Here is a 21,710-nt window from a genome sequence, read left to right on the forward strand (position 1 = left end):
TAGCACACTTCAGCAGCCTCCATGTCACATATATTCAGTGCCCCGTGCTACAAAATGGCTGTGGGGACATTTTAACTAAAGCTCTTTCAGCAAATTTTAGTTAAAACATTCCTAGCATCATCCTGAAGTGTGGGGATGCTGATACAGGAAATGCTGTAGGTGCTTTAATTAGAGTAGCTCTCAGAGCCACTCTACTGAAAACAATGCTACCCCTCTGCCCCCACCTCTCCCCCAATCCCCAGAACAGGCATAAAAAACTCCCTGATGTTACATGATTAACCAGTTATGCATGTGGCAGGAACTTGTCAGCACTCTACCTTCCTGTTCAGTTCATCTGTGATAGTTATTTTTTAGTTAACTGGCCAAACCAAATCATAGTAATATTTTTTAAGAAGTGTTGCAGGTTAACCTTCAGCCTTTTCAGTTTTAAATTAAGTTTTAGGTAAACTTAAGTTTTCTTGATTTTCTTGATTCTGAAACAGAATTTAAACATGAACTATCATAACTTGTTCATCTGAGTGTTAAATAGAAATGTTTTCACTTTATTAATTGTTTTTATTTCTTTTCAGCTAGCACCATTTAATACATTTGGTTCAAATCTGAGAATACTTTGGGGTCAACCAAAATTGTTATAGTAGGTAAACAATTATCCTGGAAGAAAGAAAACTGCACACACCATGTTTTAGGATTCAGAAACAGTGTACAGGGAGAGGTTTTAAGCAATGCCAGTATCCCATCCACCTTTGTGTGAGCAAAAACCAGCAATGACTGAACTGGAAGGCAGTGATTGCCTCCTTGAGCTTATCTGTGGTCCAAGTTATGATGCAGAAGCCCATGATAGCTCTATGCTGTTGTCTGGGGAAGGTTTTTAGGCACTTTCTAAAAAAAAAGCTGAACAGATCTTGGCAGGGGCTGGAAGTGGGGAGGAAGGGAGGCTGGAGGCCATGTCAATATTATGAAAAGGGAGAAAAAGAAATAAGTTCATATAGGTAATTGGTTAGTTTGAAGCTGCTGTTGCCCTGAGGGGTCAGGCCAACGCTCAGCAGCTCAATGGCGCTGTTAGACAGGACGGTGTGGTGTACAATTGCACATATACAAACACACAAATCAATTAGGTGCATACACACACATACTACCAGCTTAGGCACATACATATTCAAACCAGCCTAGGCAAATGTATACCTATTACCAATTCAAGCACATATACTATAGACCCCAGAAGTTAGACACAGGTCACTATATATCATGCACACAATGCCATATATATCTATACACACACACACCACTCACACTAGCAACTCAGATATACACACAATCAAAATAACTAGTCTAGGTTCATGCACACCTATCACCAGTTTAAGCCCATACATGCTACACACATCAAATTTAGACAGAATCGGTTACCAGTTACTAATACCTGCACATCCAATACATATATGTGGATTATTAATTTATATACCACACACAATGATATCTATATATGTGTATATATATATGTTTATTCACTAATTTACACACAAACCACCCACCTACACATACACACAGGTGAGTTCCTAAGTTGGGTGTTGTGATGTGCATGTATGTATGTGCTTGGTGTACTTGGGATACCTGGGGAAAGGTTAAGGTAAGAAAGTAGAAGTGTAGGGAGTTAAAGTTACCAGGACTGGGATTAGAACCAGTAGACTACAGGGGCCTGGGCTGAAGAACTGAGGCTTGGGGATAACTTCAGGTTAATTAATCTTAATTGACTAAAAGACAATGCCCAAAGCCTGAAGAACAGGGAAGCAATGCCAGCACAAAGTCTGGGACTGGAGCCAGAGCTACGGGGGAGCTGAAAAGGTAGGTAGGGAGAGGGAAAAATGGGACTAAAGGAAAGTGTGGGTGTTAAAGAGGGGCTCTGGATGTCAGGAGCCAGAGGATGGCTCTGGGGCAGCTAGAGAAGTTGCAGGGAGTGGCAGTAGGTGCTGGGAGCTGGAGAAAGGCTCCAGCTGCTGGAGAAAACTACAGGACAGCCACGAGGAGCTGGGAAGCTGTGGGGGGAGGGCGGGAATTACCACTGAAGGTGCTGGGGAAGCCTGAAAACAGCAGAAAAATCACAGGAAAAGCAGCAGAAGGGACTGAAAGGCTGCAGGGCAGTGGGAAAGCAGAAAAAGGCAGCAGAAAGTCACAGGGAAAAAGCAGTAGATGGCATGGGAGGCTGAAAGGCAGGAGGGACAGCATGAAAGCAAGGAGAGGCTGAGAGGTGGCAGAAAAGGGGAGATGGAACTGGGAGGAAATCGGAAAACTAGCAAAGGGGGGGCTTGAGCTAAGAGAGAGCGAGAACAAGGCTGGAATTTAAGATGGGGAAGGGACTGGGATTCAATAAAACATAACCCAACTCGGGGTTGCAAATGACAGTGGTTTTATTAAACAGGGGAGATGGTGACACAATGTCTTATTGGTTCCCTTGCACCCACCCACCCACACACACACACACACACACACACACACACACACACAATGGCAGCAGGGGTTAGAGAGGCTTGGTGCAGGGGCTGAAGTCCACTGAAGTCCAGGAACAGAGAGATAGACAGGGAGAGAGAGAATGAGTCCAAATTGTAGGAGGAGGTGCGCAGGTAATATCTACCTATCCAGGCTGGAAAAGGGTCCTTGTCCAGTAGGTGTTGTCCAGAGGGGGGGTCATCAGCAGGGCCTCTGGGTGGATAGGTGGTGTGGCATGGTGCTGGTCCTGATGAAGAGGGCATCCCACTGGGTCTGTCTTCACTGCCCCTTTTTATAGGGGCAGACCTTGTGTGACCCTAGTGACAGGAGGCATGGCCAGAAAAGGTCAGCCCCTGGCATACTGAGCATGTGTGCTCCATGCAAGGATGTGCAGTTTCGGGTGTCTGTAATGGTGAGAGTTGCTGGTATTGCAGGGTCTTCTGTGTTTCAAATGCTGATGTTGTATCTGTTCCTGGGTGAGGTCTGTGGTTCCTGGATGAATCAATGCAAGGTGATGGCCCAGTCATTACAGGCCATTCAGTAGAGGCCTGCTACCATTGTATTTCAATCATTCCCAATCACACTCATTCATCCAGGAACCAATTTACATGGGAGGGATATGTGACTCATACAGTTGTGACACAGGGGATGCCCGGACAGAGGACACAAGTCGGAGATTTGACATATAAAATGGAAACTTGGCATGACTTTGGTTCACTTACATACACAGGCCTAAACCATACAATATCCATATGAAACAGTAAAAATCAATACAAACCTAATAATAATACAATATAAAACACTGGATATTCACAACGAAAAACTTGCTACCAAAATAAAAATGTTTAAAGCTTATCCTACATCTTAGCTTACTTATACTTATCTATAGGGAATAGAGAGGGAGAGAAAAAGTCAGAAATGATTGGGGAAAGGGAGCAAATGCAATAAAAAATAAAGAAAAACTGGGGGTTTTGCTACAATGGCAGGTCTCTATATGTGTGTCACTGATTTAAACAGATCAGAGAGACTTATTTATTTCTTTAGATCTGACCCTCAAAAAGGTATATTAGCAATTAAAAAATGGCACTCTTAGAAAAGCACAATTTTCCAGGAACACTGACAATATCTGGCCACATTATGTGCATTTGATACTGCAGACTATAATCAGACATAAAGCATTTTAGGTGAGAGACAAAATAAATGGTATTAAAATTGAAAATGTTACTTGAATGAAAACACAGCCTTTTGCTGTTTAATAGCTAAGCACCAAATACATTCATCATTTTGTCCACAGTGATAAAAAGGACTTTTATTTGTAATGAATAAGAATAAGATGTATGAACTCCACACAACAGCAAAAAATACTACAATCAATTATAAGATAAAGACAAGTAATAGAGAACTATCAAAGTGGTCATTTGATACCACAAGAAGCCCTAATCCAAAGGATGATCAGATACCAAAATGGGAGTGCAACAGTAGCACTGGGGCATCTCCCCAGTGCCCATGCTGCAGTCTACCCAGGTACCCCTACTGACCTGGGAATCTACAGGGTTTACTCCTCAGGGGATGCCTGACCAGGAGCAAGGCTGATTCAGCACTGAGTGTCCTTCCCTCTCTAAGCCTGACTTCCCCCTTTTATACCAGTCCTGGTGGCCTGGTATTGGCTGCAAGCCTACCAGGGAGAGGACAACCCAGCCCAGTGGGTCTCTCTGACCCCTCTCTCACCAGCTAGACCCCTGTCAAGGTACTTCCCTCCCTGGATACATCCTCCCCTCCTTTGAAAAATATATACATTGAGGTGGGCCTTTCTGGTTATATGATGGATTCAGAAGGAAAAGGTTTGCAGGAACAGGTACCACTGCATAATTCAGGGATTCATCTCCTTCATGGTCTGTAACCTGTGGAGGGATGTATGGTCCGTGATCAAGGTGGACCATCCAGCAGGTAATATTTAAGGGCCTCTACCACCCATTTTACTACCAACCCTTCTTCCTCAATGATGGGGAAATGCCTGTCCCTCAGGAATAGCTTCTGGCTCAAATAGAGGGTAAGGTTTCCTCCCCATTCACCATTGGGACAACACTACGCTCCACCCCATAACAGAAGCATCAATCTGGAGTATAAACTCCTTTGAAAATTCTGGGTTGTACAGCACAGATTCCTGGCACATTCAAGCTTTCAATGTGTGGATGTTTGGATGCATGTTCTGGTTCACTGGAACATCTGAGGATGATCTCCCTTCAGGTCTGTGACTGGGCTCACAACTGAAGAGGATGCCAATAAAACCATCAGTAGTATACAACCAATCCTAGAAACTGGCGTAACTGGATTTTGGGACTTGGGAGTAGAAGCATATGCAAAGCCAGGTCTTTGTCCACCAATGACTGTATTTGACCATACCCCAGATATGTGGTTTCAATCTTCCCCACATAACATTTGGTTGGGTTTATGGTTAGACCCATTTCCCAAATTGACTGCCACCTGGTCCAGGTGCTCTGCCTATGTTTGGATGTAGTCAACTATGTCATCCAAATGTGCTCCATGATGGGGATGCAGGATCTAGTTCATCAGTCTCTGGGACATGACTAGGTCTCCAAACAAACCAAAGAACATTGGTTGGAAATGGTATAAGTCAAAGGAAGTCAGAAAGGTTGTCTTTTTCCTAGATTCCAGTGTTAGCAGGATCTGCCAATACCCTTTTGTCACACCAAGGATTGTAATGTACCAGACAGCTCCAGTAATGTACCAGCTGGTCCAGTAACTCATCACTGAAATTTGAGATTGCATTGGGCTTTCTAAATTCAGTGCAGAACCACATAGTGCCACCCCACTTTGAGACTAGGACAATCGGACTTTTCTGGTCACTGTGTGATTCCTCAGTTACCCCAAGCACTGTGTGATTCCTGCAGCTCCTGCTTGACCAGCTCTCTCATTCTGTGGTACAGGGGACTGGTGTTTTGCCCAACCCTACTTCCTGGTTCCCTTTGGAACTCAAGTGTGCTTCTTGATAACTCCCTATCCTCCCAAGCAAGAGCTAGTGCTACAGGCAGGTTCAACAAATTGGCAGAGATGGTGCAGTTTGGGAGAGACCTCACTCCAGAGTAACTTAAGCAAGCCCAAAGTCTGACCTGCTCATTTCCCATGGTGTTTTCATCCTGCACAGGATGGATCAACCCAGTGGCCCACCAGTTCCAAAGGGAACCAGGAAGTAGGGTTGGGCAAAACATCTGTCCACTGTTTTATAAGGGATAAGTATTATGTTTGTATTGATTTCTTTTTCCTGCTTTTATATTGTAAGATTAGTGTTTTAGGCCTATATATGTAAGTTACCATAAGTCATGTCAAGTTTCCATCTTGAAATGTCAAGCCTCCTTCTTGTCTTCCTGTTGTGCAACCTATGGCTCAAACCTACCCCTCCTATGTAACTTGGTTCCTGAGTGAATGGGGATGAATGAGGGTACTTGAGGACAATGGCAATACCTCTAAAAATAGCTCCCTCTGAATGACTGAACCATCCACACCAATACCTGGACCAACAACCCAGCCCTTGGAACCACCCTTAGTATTCAAGAAACAAAAGATAAGGCAACCCATCATTGTGCCAGGCTGCACATGCTCAGTAAGAACACCTGGAACCCTCCGGAACAGGACTGACCTTGCCTGGACAGGCCCTCCCATAGGAGATCAGAGGTAGTCTGCCCCATAAAAAAGGGTTGTGAAGACTGACTCCTTGGAAATGCCATTTCCATATGGACCAGACCAGCTCCACGTCACACTGCCTATCCACCCCAAAGGTCCTGCCAGCGACCCTCTCTGGCAACACCGAGCTGCAGGAGACTGCGACTGGCCATCGAGGACCTACTTTCAGCCTGGGATAGGTAGACATCACCTGCATATTTCCTCCTCCAATTTGGACTCTATCTCTCTCCTCCCAGACTTCAGCCCCATGTACCAAGCCTCTTTAATCCCTGCTGCCATTCTCTGCGTGTGTGTGTGTCTATGTGTGTGTGTGCAAAGGAACCAATAAAATATTGTGCCACCATTTCCCCTGTTCAATAAAACCACTATCATTTGTAACCCCAAGTTCAGTTGTGTTTTACTGAGCCCTGGTCCCTTCCCTATCTTCAATTCCAGTCTCTGTCTCTCTCTCTCTCCCTCTCAGCTCTGTTGCTTTCTGCAGGCTCTCAGCCCTGTTCCTGCCACTTTTTGCCTCCTCTCTCTCCCTTTTCTGCAGGCTCTCAGCATCACTCCCACCACTTTTTGCCTCCTGCCACCTCTCCCCAATCCCAATCTCTCTCTGCCTGTCTTTCACTCTCTCTCTCTTAGTGTTCTCCAGCCTCCCACCCCTCCCATGCAGTCCCACTCCCAGTTTTCCTCTCCCCATGTACCTCTTGGCTCCCCTGTAGCCTTCTTGCTCTGGCTCCAGCCTCTGGGCATCTCCCTGGCATTGCTCCTTTGCTCTGCTGGCTTTCTCCTTTCAATTAACATTAAGTTACTGCAACTTCCCTCTGGTCTGCTGGTTCTAATCCTGGTACTGGCACCTTTTATCCCAGTCTCCACCAGCAGTAACCTAAAGTTACCCCAAGCATCAGCTCCTCAGCCTAGTTCTTGTTCTAATCCTGGTTCCAGTGACTTTCACCCCCTACACTTTCACTCTCTTTCCCTTACCTTAACCTTCCCCCAGGTATCCCAAGTACACTGAGCGCATACATACACACCACAACATCCAAGTGCATGATATATAAATTAGTGATCCATGTATGTGTATTGAGTATGCAGGTATTGGTAATTGATTCTGGTCTCATTTCTTTGGGTCTGTATAGTGTGTAGGTGCTTGAATTGGTGATAGGTGTGCATTTGCCTAGGCTGGTAATTTTGGATGTGTATGTGCCTGAATTGGTAGCGTGGGGGTGCACACCTGGTGGGGGTGCACACACTTAGAGTGTTTGTATGCACCTACTGTGTGTATGCACCTAATTGATTTTTGAACATGTGCATGTGCAATTGTACACCACGTCCTCCTGTCTAACAGTGCAATATTGAGATCCTAAGAGTTGGCGTGACCTCACAGGTCAAAACACCCAGAGACTTAAGCTTGTCTTGGACATTTGAGACATATGAGACCACATTACTGGATCACTGGAGTTGCTCTTTCCACATGAGGTCCCACATGATGTCCAGGATTCCCCACGGTTGCCAGCCACAGAGCAGCTTGAAAGCAGAAAAACCTGTAGATCCCTGGGGCACCTCCCAGACTGCAAACAGCAGGTCTGGGAGCAACTGATCCCAGTGGCAGGCATCTGTAGCCATGAATTTCCTTAACATTTCTTTAAGGGTTCTATTAAACCACTCTAGCAACTCATGGGGGTGGTAGATGGAAATTCTGACTGATTTTAATTTTTAATAGCTTATGTAACTGCTTTACAGTCTGTGACATAAAAATCGCTCCCTGGTCAGTAATTATTTCTCATGGCACCCTCACCCACAGAAATACCTTAATGATCTCATCAGCTACACTTTTGTCTGTCATCAAGCAAAGGGATATAATTTTGGAATAGTACGTGCCATAGCCAACTATTAGCAATACATACTTGTAGCCAGCTGCATCCTGTTCCAGGGGTTCCACCATGTTCATCCTAGTCCATTCAAGGGGAATGTCCACTAACCACAGAGGGACCAGTGGGGCTCACTGTGCTCATTGTGGGATAGTAAACTGGTACTCTAGATAGGAGGTGCAAATGTCCATACATCTTTATAGATGCACCACAATAAAAATTGGTCCATGATGTGGCTCACAGTTTTTTACTTTCCCAGGTGCTCTGAACAGGGGATGGAGTGGGTGATATACATGGATGGCATCCTGCTGGTAAAGTTTTGAAACCAGCACTGTGTCCATATTTCCCCAGTCAGGCACTCTTTTTCTAACCAATAGAGCTTCTCTCCATGAAATTCAACATAGGGAAACACTGTGGCTTGTTGGGGGCTGGCCACCTCTCCATTGACCATTTCAACCTGGTCATAGACCCTGCTGAGAATTTCATTTGGTTTTTGCTTGGTCATGAACTGGGGTGCCTTAGCTAAAAGCTCCAACTCCTGCACTGAAGAGATCCCCTCCTCTGCAATACTCTGGCTTCAAATTATCTTATTTATGTATTGATCTGTTTTAATTTAATAAATATGATATTCTGAAAAGTGATCCTGTTAAAAAAAGGTATCTTCTTACTTAGGAGATCTACCCTTATGTGTGACTTTGAGGTTGTACCTGCTCATTTACTTACTTACAAACAAACCAAACCAAACCCTACAACCTAATATTTTAGATTTGACTCCTGACACCTTTACAGGATCACCAACATGACACATGATGTGACATGATGCAATGCGATGTGATGTTATGTTAATTTTTACTTTCTTTCTTTATTTGGGAGATCAGAAATAGTGCTACAGGAGTGGCATGGCTGTAAAATTATAAATATAGTGTAATACGATACAAGAAAATGACAAACTAACACAGGTGCACAGCTAGGCTCTTTGGTGTCAAGAATGTCCCTTATGGCTCTAATTCTGCAAAGTGCTTCAAAAAAGAAAACAAAACAAAACAGGTTTCTTGGTAGATTGCCAGTGAGGTAAAAAGGTCTGTCTATAAGTATAGGAATGAACCGCAAGATGCATTGAAATCTCTGAGATGAATTGCTATGTGTACAATTAGTGCCTACATCTTTGTTAATATGCAATTTATATAATAGAGTTCTGCTCCCAACTGGAGCCTAAATATGTGACAAATTAAAATAAGATCAACCAAAAGTCATCATCATGGCGTTGGTGATAGTGGTGATAGTGAAGATATTATAATAATGATAATAATAGCAGGGTGAGAATAAGAGAGAATAATGGACCAAGACAGAGAATAATGGATGGTATTAAAAGAATACCTAGCTATAAATCTAGCTACAAATAGGTTATATATAGAGTTCTTCATGCATTGTCTTAGGACTGATTTTTTTAATACTTTCATTTCTAACCATGAACACAAACAACAAACGCAACCAATTTTGTTGAAACAAAGTTGAGAGACATTACCAATGCAGAGCATGATTGCAACATCATTCAGAAACACGTTTGAGAAGGCCAGAGAAAGAAAAAGGATGAAATTCAGTATTACAAAGTGCAAAGTCATGCATGTGTAAACTAATAGCAAGAACATGCTAAACAGGAACTCATTTGGAATGACTGCAGGGGAGAATGACCTAGATACACTTGTTGATCATAGAATGAGAATGAACTAGAACTGTAATACAGCCATGAAAAAGTCAAATGTAAGCCTAGAAAGAGAAAGCAGAAAGAGTTTTTCAATTAGAGATGAGGAAGTTTTTGCCTGTTTTTGGAAGGTACAGGTGAGACTTTGTCTGCTATACTATGTAAGATTTTTATCATCCACATTCAAGAAAAAATAATTGAAAGATAAAGTGAATAGTGTATATAGGCTTGTATAGCACAATGAACACAATGGATAATTATGATTTTGAGGATAAGAAAAGTGTTATTTAAGCTGAAGTACAATATTAGCACAGAACAATTAAATACAAATCAACCGTGAATAAATTTAGGTGGCACTGTGGCCAGGTGGCCTGTTTCAATGTTAGTCAGAAAGTTCCTCCTATCGCCAATCTAAATTTCCCCTGCTGCAGCTTGAGACCAATGCTCCTAGTCCTGTCCCCTATGGCCACAAAGAGAAATCCATTTCCTTCCTTTCTGTAACTGCCCTTCAGGTATTTGAAGACTGCTATGAAATCCTCCTGCAGCCTTATCTTCTCCAGATTAAATAACACTAGTTCTTTCAGCCTTTCCTCATAAGTCTTGTTTCCCAGGCCCCTAACACTTGTTGTTGCTCTGCATTGGACTCTTTTCAATCTGTCCACATTCTTCTTTAAGTGTCGGGGCCAAAACCAGACACAGTACTCCAGGAAAGGCTTCACCAATGCTAAATAGAAAGGAATAATCACTTTCCTTGATTTGTAAGTGACAGGACAACCCAGTATGTTGTTGCATTTTTTTGTAACAAAAGTATTCTATCAGCTCAGATTCAGTTTATGCTTTATTATAATCCTCAACTCCTTCTCTTTAGTACTACAGCCTATCCAGTCATTTCCCAGTCTCTATTTGTGTAAGCAGTTATTCCATCTCAAGTGTAGTGCTTTGCACTTGTCCATGTTGAATTTCATCCTCACAGCCTGTGGATCAATTATCCATTTGTATCCAGACAATTCTAGATTCCAGCCCCTACTGTCCAGAGTATTTGCAACTCTAGCCAACTTCATATCATCAGAAAATTTGGTGACCGTGCACTCAGTGTCATTAAACAAAATATTAATGAAGACATTAAATGATACCAGACCCAGGGCAGATGCCTGGGGAACACCACTTGATACCTCCTACCAACTAGACATTGAGCCATTGAAGACTATTCACTGAATACATGATCCAACAAATCATGTATCCACCTTATAGTACTTTCATCAGTATTTCCTTAGCTTCTTAATGAGAATGTTTTATGAGACAGTTTCAAATTTTGCTCGAGTTAAGATATATTCAATCCACTGCTTTCCCTTCATTCACAGAGCCTGTCACCTTATCATAGAAGAAAATCAGTTCAGTGAGGCATGACTTGCTCTTAGTGAATCCATGCTTACTTTTCCTGATGACCTTGTTTTCCTCAAGGGGCTTCATAATGGATTCCTTGAGGACTTGCTCCATGAACTTTCTCAGTAAACAGACCAATCAGCCTGACCTCTAGTTCCCTGGATCCTCCTCCTTCCCTTTATTAGAGATGAGCACTATATTTGGCTTTTTCCAGTCCTCTGGCCCCTCACTTGACATCCAGGAGTTCTCAAAGAGGATAGCCAATGGCTCCAAAATTGCCTCATTCAGTTTCATCAGTACTCTAGGATGCATCCTATGTGGCCCATCAATTTGAAAGCATTCTGCTTTCCTAAATGATCCTTAAACCCTTTCTACCATTACTCTGGGATGTTTGTTTCCTCCTCTTTCTTTGTTGCCAACTTCACTTCATCTGGTCATTGTCACTATTTGTGAAAACCTAAATAAAAATGGCATTAACTATGTCATCTGTAACTACTGCTTTCTGCATTCAGTAACATTTCTTTGCTCTTCCTCTTACTTTGGACTTACTTGTAGAATCCCTTTTTTATTGCCTTTTACATCCATTGTTAGTTTCATTTCACATTGTGCCTTGGCCTTCCTAACTTTCTACCTGCATGCCCATGTGATACTCTTATTCTCTTCTTCAAAGTACCATGAGTAATTTTCCATATTTTATAGGATTTCTTTTTGAGTTTCAACTCTCATAATCTATTGTGGTGCAGCCAGGTTGGTCTGTTGCATTTCCCGTTCTTTCACTTCACTTGAATAGTTTGCTTCTGCGCCCTTAAGAAGACTTCCTTAAAGCACAACCAGCTCTCCTGGATTTCTTTTTCCCTCAGACCTGCAACCCAGGGGAACCTGCCCACCAGTTTCCTGAATTTAATAAAGTCTTATTTTCTAAAGTCCAGCATCCTTATTCTGCTGCTGTCCTTCCTGCCTCCCCTTAGATCCTGAACTCAGTCATTTCATGGTCACTGTCACACAAGGTAACTTCCAACTTCACATTCTCAAGCTATTTCTCCCTATTCATGAACATTAAGTAAAAAACAAAGCAAAACAAAATTTCCTCCTTATGCAGCCAACCCCCCCCCCATTTTAAATACTTATTTTGACAAGTTTATGAAAGTGGTGTCTGACTTGGTACCTTAGTAGGAGACAGATCATGATGACCCAAGAATTCCATTCCAAAGCTATACCTCCTGCATTCATAGTAAAATTCATAGTACTGGATGTTCATTAAAAAAAAACATTGGTAAAATTCATAATATTTGCATTTTTTTGAGAAGGTGATGGGACACTAGAGGTTACCTAAGCATATGAAAGAATAAAGGAAAAGACAGAAAACAGTATGAAATACAGGAAGCAGAAATGCTAAGGACTAGAATGCCTTCCCACATCTCCTTGTATACAGTTCTACAGAGATCAAAAATAGCCAGGGACAGGTTCTAACCTTGCTATCTGAGCCAGTCAAAAGAGCAAAGACTCTCTGGTTTTGTTTTGTTTTGTTTTTTTAATTAAAGTAGCCTTGCAATAAGAAAATGGAGCCCTGTCCCACTCATAGAATTAAAATGAACTAAATGGAATAATCATTTACCAGACTTTCAGTTTAAATATTTTAATGAGAATGATAAAGAACCAGTGGGTTACCCACATTCATGGCAGTTGGGATTGTTGCCACTCACTACTATTTGGTCTTTGGCAAATAACTGATCTTCAGTGTATATCAGCATTTTCCCATCATTTTTATCTTCTACAAATGGCTTATTTTTCAGTTACTTTGTGGGGGGTTAAGCTGAGTAACCGATATAAAGTTCATTGAGGGATTAAGAAGAATTATTTATATTGCTCATAAAAATCTACATTACAAATATGTTATGTCCAGGTAGATTAAACACACAAGGGCCAAATTCTATTCTTCCTATTGGGCACTTAAGTGAATTTAGGCACCAAAGTGCAATTCTAATCCACCCTGTTCATGTCCCTGAAAAACCATGAATGCATCTATTTATGTACCACACTGGGTACATGCAGATGTTATATTTAGATTGACATAACTTAGTGAACCCAATCCAGTGAACATATACACAGGTTCAGAATGCAGCCCTGGGGTTGGGAAAGCCCAAGCCAATCACCCCAGTCAGAGCTGTGCTCTTCCAAATCACCTCACTTGGCTATTTTAGCTTTGACTTGGCTATTTTTATCCCCCTGGTTCCCTCATTCCTGGATGGATGATGCCCCGCAGTGAAACCCCATATAGATCTGCCAGCCCATCCTCCTCCTCCCTCCCCCACCCCCCATCTCACCAATACCCTCCTGGACCTGCCATCCTCTCTGCAGGCTCCCAGGTCCCACTCACCACTCTTCTTACCCTAAATGACTTACACCAGGCTCCCTGCATAACTCCTAATAGTGGCAAATGCCTGTACATGCTGCTTCTGGAATACGATCACATGGCTTACTTTAAGCTGTGCGAATGTAGATTAGGTACAGTGAATATTTGTATGTATTCACTGTCATCTTATGGTGAAGGCTGAGGGCTTGAACAGGCATGAATTTTCAGTGGTGGAAATTTCTTATAAATTGCAACCGCTAAAAATCTATCTAGGAGTGAGAGGAATACAGATATTCAAGGTGCAGCTGTTTTTCATGGCTTCCCAGGCAAGGGTGATACTGTTACTCTGGGGAAGATGCCGGGGAGAAGTGATTGCTGCAATCTGTTCCCAGATAGGTCTGGAAGAGACTGGAGCAGTGGGGCCAACTGGACCAGAGGGACCCTGGTCTGGAGAACTGGTGGGGAGGCAAGGAAAAACTGTTGCTCTGGTAATGGGAGAAGATGAAGTGACCATTACACAAAGCTTTACATTCACTGCCTCAACCGGAGACCACAGTTTGGGAAGCAAGTGGGGAGCAAAGACAGCTGCTCCTTCCCTGCCACTGAAGCTCCTTGCCCACTCCCCTGAAAAAAAACCATGGTCTGGGAAATGGGCAGAGGGCTTTTCCCTACTATTCCACTCTTTCCCAGACTAGACTGTGAGGGGAGCATACAAAGGTTCATGTTTGCAAGACAGTTTCTCTCACAAGGCAGATCTTCTAGGTTGACACCTAGAGGAGTTTTCTTCCAGAGGTGACATGTCTCTCTCAGGAGAAGCTGAATGTTTTTAGCTGATGTTTTTAGTCTTATAATCTCTACTGAGAGAGAAGCAATTATCTCAGTAGAAGTAGAATGCTTGTACATGGCTTGAGTCACAAAAATGTGAGAAGCAAGGATAACCCAACGGCCTTTTGCATTAACTATTTTTCAGTGACTTGTCCAGGGTAGTGACTTGTCTTAGTTCCCAAGTCCATCTGTGATCCTAAAGAGTGTGATAGTACATGTTGCCCCGAAGTTAGAAATGAGAAAACAATTTCAACCTCCATCTCATTATGTATATGTCTTACAATGGAGTCCATGACTTGTAGGTAAGGTTGAGAAAGGTAGCTATCCATGTTTGTCTGAAGTCAGGCAGAAGACAAGACAGGGTGGTACCTTAGAGATACCACTCTAACTGATTGTGTCTCTCCGAACCAGTTAGTTTCTGAGGTACCATCCCACCTTGCCTTCTGTAGATAAGGTTGAATAATATAAAAATGATTTGCAAATATTTTCACAAATACTAGAATTATCTTGTGATAATTTATGTCATCTTATTGTCATGTTATTGTCATGACACAGTCTAGAACCTTCATGCCATCAAGGCCATACATAGGTCCTATTACTAACATGATTTATAAGTGCATAATATGATAGCATGTTGTGCAAGGACAGTAAAGACATGATAAGAGACAGTCCTTGCTCCAAAGACCTTTGTATTTGTCTCTTAAAATCTAAGGCCCAAATTTTAAAATCAGAGATACCAGTATTATGTTAGGATTATTTCTTCACATCAAATACCTATAGACTTTCCTGGGAACTCTGTTTCAAACTGAATTTCCTGTAATCAAAGAAAAGGCTAACCAAAAGACAGCAATTAGGCTTTTAACAAAATCACAGTAAAGAAGCAAATCTTTTTCTCCTTTCCCTGTGGATTCAGACTGTGACATTCTTCTGAGTAAAGAAATGCAAAAATCTAGTACTCTTGTTTCAGAAATTATACCTTTTATTAAACCAACTAAGAAGTTGCCAAAAAAATATATTTTTCTGCAAACTTTTGGGCACACGCTTCCTTTATCAGGTATCAACTTTGAACCAAGAGTTCTAGATTTTTGCATTTCTTTTTGTCTCAGGCCAACATGGCTATTAAATACATCCCTGAAACATGGAAGATTCCAAATTTTAGCTGATTGTGGATTTAAACTTAATTGCTGAAGAAATAGAATGATTTCTACACCTCCCTGCCTGTCTGCCGTCTGACACCACCAGGGAAGAAACCCAGGCTGTTCTGCACAACAAAGAGCAACCCACAGAGACACACTCATGGACCCAGAGGAACAGACTATCATCATCAACTTCCTCTGTGCAAAAATGAAGTTTATTTCATAACTGTGGGGAGTTTTTAGCATCTTTAATTTTCCTTGAGCTTGATGAAGGGCATGTAAGCTCAAAAGCTTGCAGAAAAAGATAACTTTTTTGCAATTTCTTAGTTGTTATAATAAACGGTATCATCTCTGAACCAATATTTCTAGATTTTTGCATTACTTTTCGTCTCAGACCAACATGGCTACCAAATACATCTTTCAAGTAAAAACACTCAGAGGTAAGAAGGGACAGATATAAAATATACCCGGAACTCTTAATGGCTAGATGTGAATGCTAACTCTACATAATCAGAGAAGATGCTTATAAATGCTGGTATTTCTGTTGAACCATTGTAGCAATTTATAGATTCATAGAGAAGTAGCCCTGGAAGGGACCTCCAGAGGTCATCTAGACCAACCATCTGCCTGAGGCAGGATTGTCGTTATCCAGACTATCCCACATACAAACCATCATATAAATTCTACACAAGACTACCATGAACCCTGACATACACAGCCCTGGGCAGCCAATATCCTGCTTCTATGTAATATTGTCAATATCTGCTGAAGAGATCCTGGGTAAAAGGGCATGCCCCTTGCTACAGAGGAAGGGAAAAACCTGCATAGTCTGTACCAAACAGACCATGAGGTAAAACTCCTTCCTGACCCCAAATATGGTGATCATTCTGACCCGGAGCAGAGGGGCAAGACCCTCTAGACAGAAAAAATCTGGCTGTGGTCCCAGCAGGAGCATTGGCACACCCCAAAGTCCCCAGCATAGGCTATAGGCAAAATCTTTGAGACGGCTTAAAAACATCCTTTTTTCCCACCTGTAGAAGAAAGGGGAGAGGAAAAGTAGGGGAAAAGCACAATGCCCAGAAGCATGGGAAATACCCATAGTAGAACATAAGTGTAACTACATCTAAATCATCCCTGACCAGTGGCTGTCCAACCTTTTCTTGAACACCTCCAGTGATGGAAAGTCCTCAGCTTCCTTAGACAGTCTGTTCTACTACCTCACTGTTCTAACAGGGAGACATTTTTTTCCAGATATCCAATTAATATACATGCTTTCATAATCTTAAATCAAGCCACAAGATCTATAGCTTCAAGTCCAAATTTTTGCAAATTACAAAGAAATAAGTGTGTTTGGGGGAGGTAGGGTTCTGTTTGCATAATAAAAAATAAGTTTCCTTTTTCCTCTTAGAAGAACAGTATTTGTTCAATTCTCTGGAAAAAAAATGTACGTTGCACCTTTATTTTTTGAGCTTTCCACTGAGAAATTCAGACCACCTGTAATCATTAATAGCCAGATTGCTGCTAGTGCTTTGTACATGTGAAAGGATAAGGTGTAGTCAATTACAGAAAGCCTCTACTATTTCCAGTATTGTAATATGCTGTTCTTCTTAATTACATCAGTCCCACTTTATTCCAATTCTAGGTGTGATTTTGTCCAATTCTTTGCTGCCAGGCACAAAGCAGTTTGTCTTACTGACAGCCCTAGTAGTTGTATTTGTCTGACTTCAGTGATCTTCAGCATCTGGTGGCTTTCCCCATTGTTCTCCAAGACTCTCTTTTTAGTATGAAAAGGTTCTGGTAGTCTACAAGGCTGCTTATAGATGTTATTTTTTTCTAAGTTTTATCTGAATTACAGATGGCACTATATACATGTGGGTATCTGTAGTTTGAATTAAATTAGCTCCAGTCTGAATTAACTAATCCTCATTGGATGGGGATTAAAATTAATGAATTAGGGCAGTCTGAATTAGACAATTTAAATTGTATGATTTTTACATAATAACATGTATAACCAGAGTTGCTTTTAGGGAAAACAGTCCTTAGGAACTCACATATGCATTCCTTAGGAATCCAGATATGCACTGAAAATATCAGCCCCCCTCAAAGGAAACTCAGCTGGGTTTCTGCAACACAACAGAGGCTATCAGGCACAAGGTAAAACCTTTACAAAGCCAAATGTATCAACAACACCCCATCCTGATTAAGTATGACCATCCTAACTAAGGCCCCAGCCTTGCTGAAGCACACAGGCTACTGGACCATTAGGAAGGGGGCAAACCCCCTTGATCATCTATTAACCCTTAATTCAAATTGAAATTTTATTTCAACTGCATGATGTGAATAAGTTAACATGGTTTAGAGAACAGTGAGCATGCCAACATATGGTCCAAGGGATCCCATCTCTTTGGTATAGCACCTCCAGTCTCTGATTCCTAAAGCGTTTTAAAACCAGTCCTCTAAGTATCTTATTTAAATTATTCCTACATAATGGCCAGATCTACATGAGATGCTGACTGAAAAGTAACCTGAATAGTACTGTGCAGTAGCATTGTATAGCAAAAACCATGACGCAATGCTACAGTACAGTAGTATTAAGCTACTGCTCAGTCATCACAAAAGGGCATTCACCAGGACTTTGGTTACTGTGCATTCATTTAATGCTTGTTAATACAAGTATTAAATGTGCAGTAACCATTGTGCAGTAGCGTCTCATGTAGATGCAGCCCATGTGTTCTGTCAGCCATTAAGCTCTAAGGAGTGGTTTACACTGCTTACATAAATACGCTACTTTGCCAAAGGACATCAAATACACCATATTCATCCTGAGTTATTCATTGCTTGTCTTGTGCCTTTTTATTTAGTGACTGGGCTGAGTCAAGTTATATTGTTAAGTTAGCAAATAAAGTCTGCATTTATTTTACAGATTGTTCTTTTGTCCACCAGCGATTGATTTTTTTTCTTGGCAAAAAATTCTCCTACAGTCTACACCCTCCCTGTGCTTACTCTGTTAGTGCTTCATGGCATTACCTTGAACTATTTGCAAACAGAAAAGAGGGCTACATTTGCTGAGTAATTTATTCACAACATATAATTTGACACACTCCAAACCGACCATGTTCTCTTGTTTTCACCTGCCATTTTCTTTACAGGCAGCCCCTTCAGCATGTTTACTGCTACACTATTACAGCACAGTTTGATATATTTGCTTCAATATTTCAGTTTTTTTGGTACAGATTTAACTTCAGAGAATCACAGGAAGTGATTCATGCTTCCTGCTGAGCTACTACTGCAGCTAGAAGCTACAGAAACAGAGGGAAAACACAAAAGCACACACAGATGAATAGGGATATATCCATTGTCCATTTGTGTTGATAAATTTATTTACAAAACATATTTCTACAAAGCAGAGAAACTCAAATATGACTGCTTTAGTACTGACATTCTGATAATGGTGATCAATTTATATTGGCTAAAGTGGGAGCTCTTTATCTTTCTATCCTGCTTTTGAGATTAGAGATCTGGCATACCAATTAAAACAAAACATGGACACTAGGCCTGTGCAAAGTGGCTAGAATGTGCTTTGGATTCATTTTCAGGCAATTTGGCGGACAGTGATTTGATTCAGTGATTTGAATCACTGTCCCAACTTGATTCAGCTGAATCTGATTCAGAGATTTGGCCACAGCTGAATTGGCTGAATCTCCGAATCAGCCCCATCCCTTGACCACTCTTTCAGGCCTGTCAATGGCTGCCCCACCCAGCCCCAGCTCCTGGGTCTTTGAAAAAAAAAAGCCCAGTACTCACTGGCTGCTGCCAGCTGGGGAGGGCAATCTCCACTGCCCCCCACTACCCCATGCTGCATTGGGGGGGGGAGGGCTGTGTCAGGAGCTGCCATCCCCCACCTGGCCCCAGCTCCCAGCTCTTAAAAAAAAATCCACTGCTTAATGACTGTTGTCACTGGGGTGTGTGGGGGGGTGACTCCTGCTGCACCTGCTGCCCCACACTGCAAGGGGGGCTCTGCCATGAGCACCCAGAAGCCCTGAGGCTGCTGCAGCAGCCAGTGAGTAGGGACTTTTTTTTTCTTTTGAAGAGCCAGGACCTGGGGTGTGTGGGGCAGCCATGGGGCCATAAAAGTATGATTATTATTAAGTTAGTAGCTCTTAAAATATCTTCTGTATTTTCATGTCTGTTTCAGTGGAAATGATAGGTCTTTTGCCAGTTTTCAGGAAGGAGAGATAATTTCATAGATTTCATAGACATTAGGGCTAGAAGGGACCTTGGAAGATCATCGAGTCCAGCCCAAAATCATCCAGTCCAACCCAAGATCATCGAGTCCAGCCCAGATCATCGAGTCTAGCCCAAGATCATCGAGTCCAGCCCATGGAAGGAAGTCTATTGTATGATGATGCAGGTCCAGGATATAAAATAAAAGAAGGTACAAAAATAAAGGAGAAAGAGGGAAAGACAAGATGGAGTCATAGACTAGAGAAAAAATGGAATAAGGTATCAAGAATTTATAAGTAACTGAAATATTAGAGGTAATATACACAATCAGAATCTAATCCTAATGACCTCATCTATGTGTAGACCCTGTTAGCCTACTAGCAATTAGGTCCAAAACGATGGTCACAGGAGGGTAAAAACAAAATGAAACACAAAAAAAAATCCTCACTAGGTGAATTTTTCACTGGGTGAATACATTTGTTTTCCTTCTGCAGAGAAATACAGTTTCCCTCCTTGTTTTCTCTCTGGATCAGAAATACAATTGAATTTAACTAGGTTCAACCCTGGTATTAGAGGAGATTTGTTTGTGTGTGCAAAACAAATCACAAAAAAGACAGCTTTGTGCACTATAAAAATAGTATCACATATTCAAGTGAATCAGTGTTTTTTACAGGTAGAACATGCACTTAAATCTGCACTAGCATGGGGACTGTAGACTTAAACTAAGGTATTGGGAGTCCTTTGTGAGCTTCATATTCAACAAAGTATATTTCAATGCATTGTTTTCATCCTCTCTTTAATATTTTGTCCAAATATAAGATGAATATAAAACAATTATCCACTCACAAGTGTGAAATACCTGCCCCAGGAAAGTCATAGATGTTGAATTGCTTGGGACTAAAAACTAGACTAAGTAAATTACTACGATGTATTCTATAGGAACCAATTCTGGTAAGGAGGAGCAGATAGTCTCATATATCTTCTGCACTATGCGTCTCTCTAAAAAACCAGACTGTTAAAAAAATGAAACAGATAAACAAACCTGTACTCAGGTAGTATTTTGTATATGCTTCAGTCTGTGGGTCGGCAGTATGTATTATCACTAAGGTTCCCAAGTTTTCTCACGCCAGCTGTCACTATCCAGGCTACAAAATGCACCTGAAAATCAAGGATTTATCATGATTAAAAAAAAAATTCTCACACTGTAAATGAGAGTTTACAGGTTTACAAGTTTACAAGTTTGGTGGGAAAAAAACATAGTCTGGAATACCAATAGTTAACAAAATCCTATCTCTTTTTATGTTTTTATTATGAAAATAACTAGAAGTCTCTCCTGCTGTTTGTCTGTTCACAAGAGTAGCTGAGTACGAATGTCAACCTGTATTAAGTTGCATTATATGCAAACAGTAAATTGCTGAAAACTACAGATATGTTTTTATTAATTATCTCACAGAGACATCTGTCAATATAAATATGGCAAATGACTAAATAATCATTCCGAGTAAATACATGTATCAAATCTAAATACATGCAACCTTTAAGTAATTAAATGGAAGCTTAGGGATAGGATATTAACATACTAATTATTCTGAATGACATTATGTATGCCCTTTTTCACTTTATGAAAATTGAAATTATTAAGTGGTTAAATTTATAAGATCAATCTTTTGTTTCTCTTATTATTTAGTTACCACCAAAATGAAATGCTGATGGCCCCTTGAAAATATTTTATGGGAGTGGGAACTAACATAAATTAACTACGATAACTCCATTAGGTTAGCTCATTTTTTCTAGTTGTTAGAGGAGTAGACTCCTGAATTCTGTTTCCAGCCTTGTCACATTGAGTGACCTTGGAAAAGTCAGTCAGTCTGCATCTCATGTTTAACCAAATGGAAAACAGGTATTATAATAAATAACCTCACGGTGGTGTTGTGAGATTTAAGTATTAGGTTTACAGAGTTTTCTGAGAACAGATAAACATGCAAATATACCTAACACACATAAGAGAGGAATATGTTAATGAAACAAGTTCTAAGAAAGGGTGAAGA

This window comes from Crocodylus siamensis, chromosome 2, assembly GCF_052110815.1.
Source record: "Crocodylus siamensis isolate JL-2025a chromosome 2, ASM5211081v1, whole genome shotgun sequence".
NCBI lineage: Eukaryota > Metazoa > Chordata > Crocodylia > Crocodylidae > Crocodylus > Crocodylus siamensis.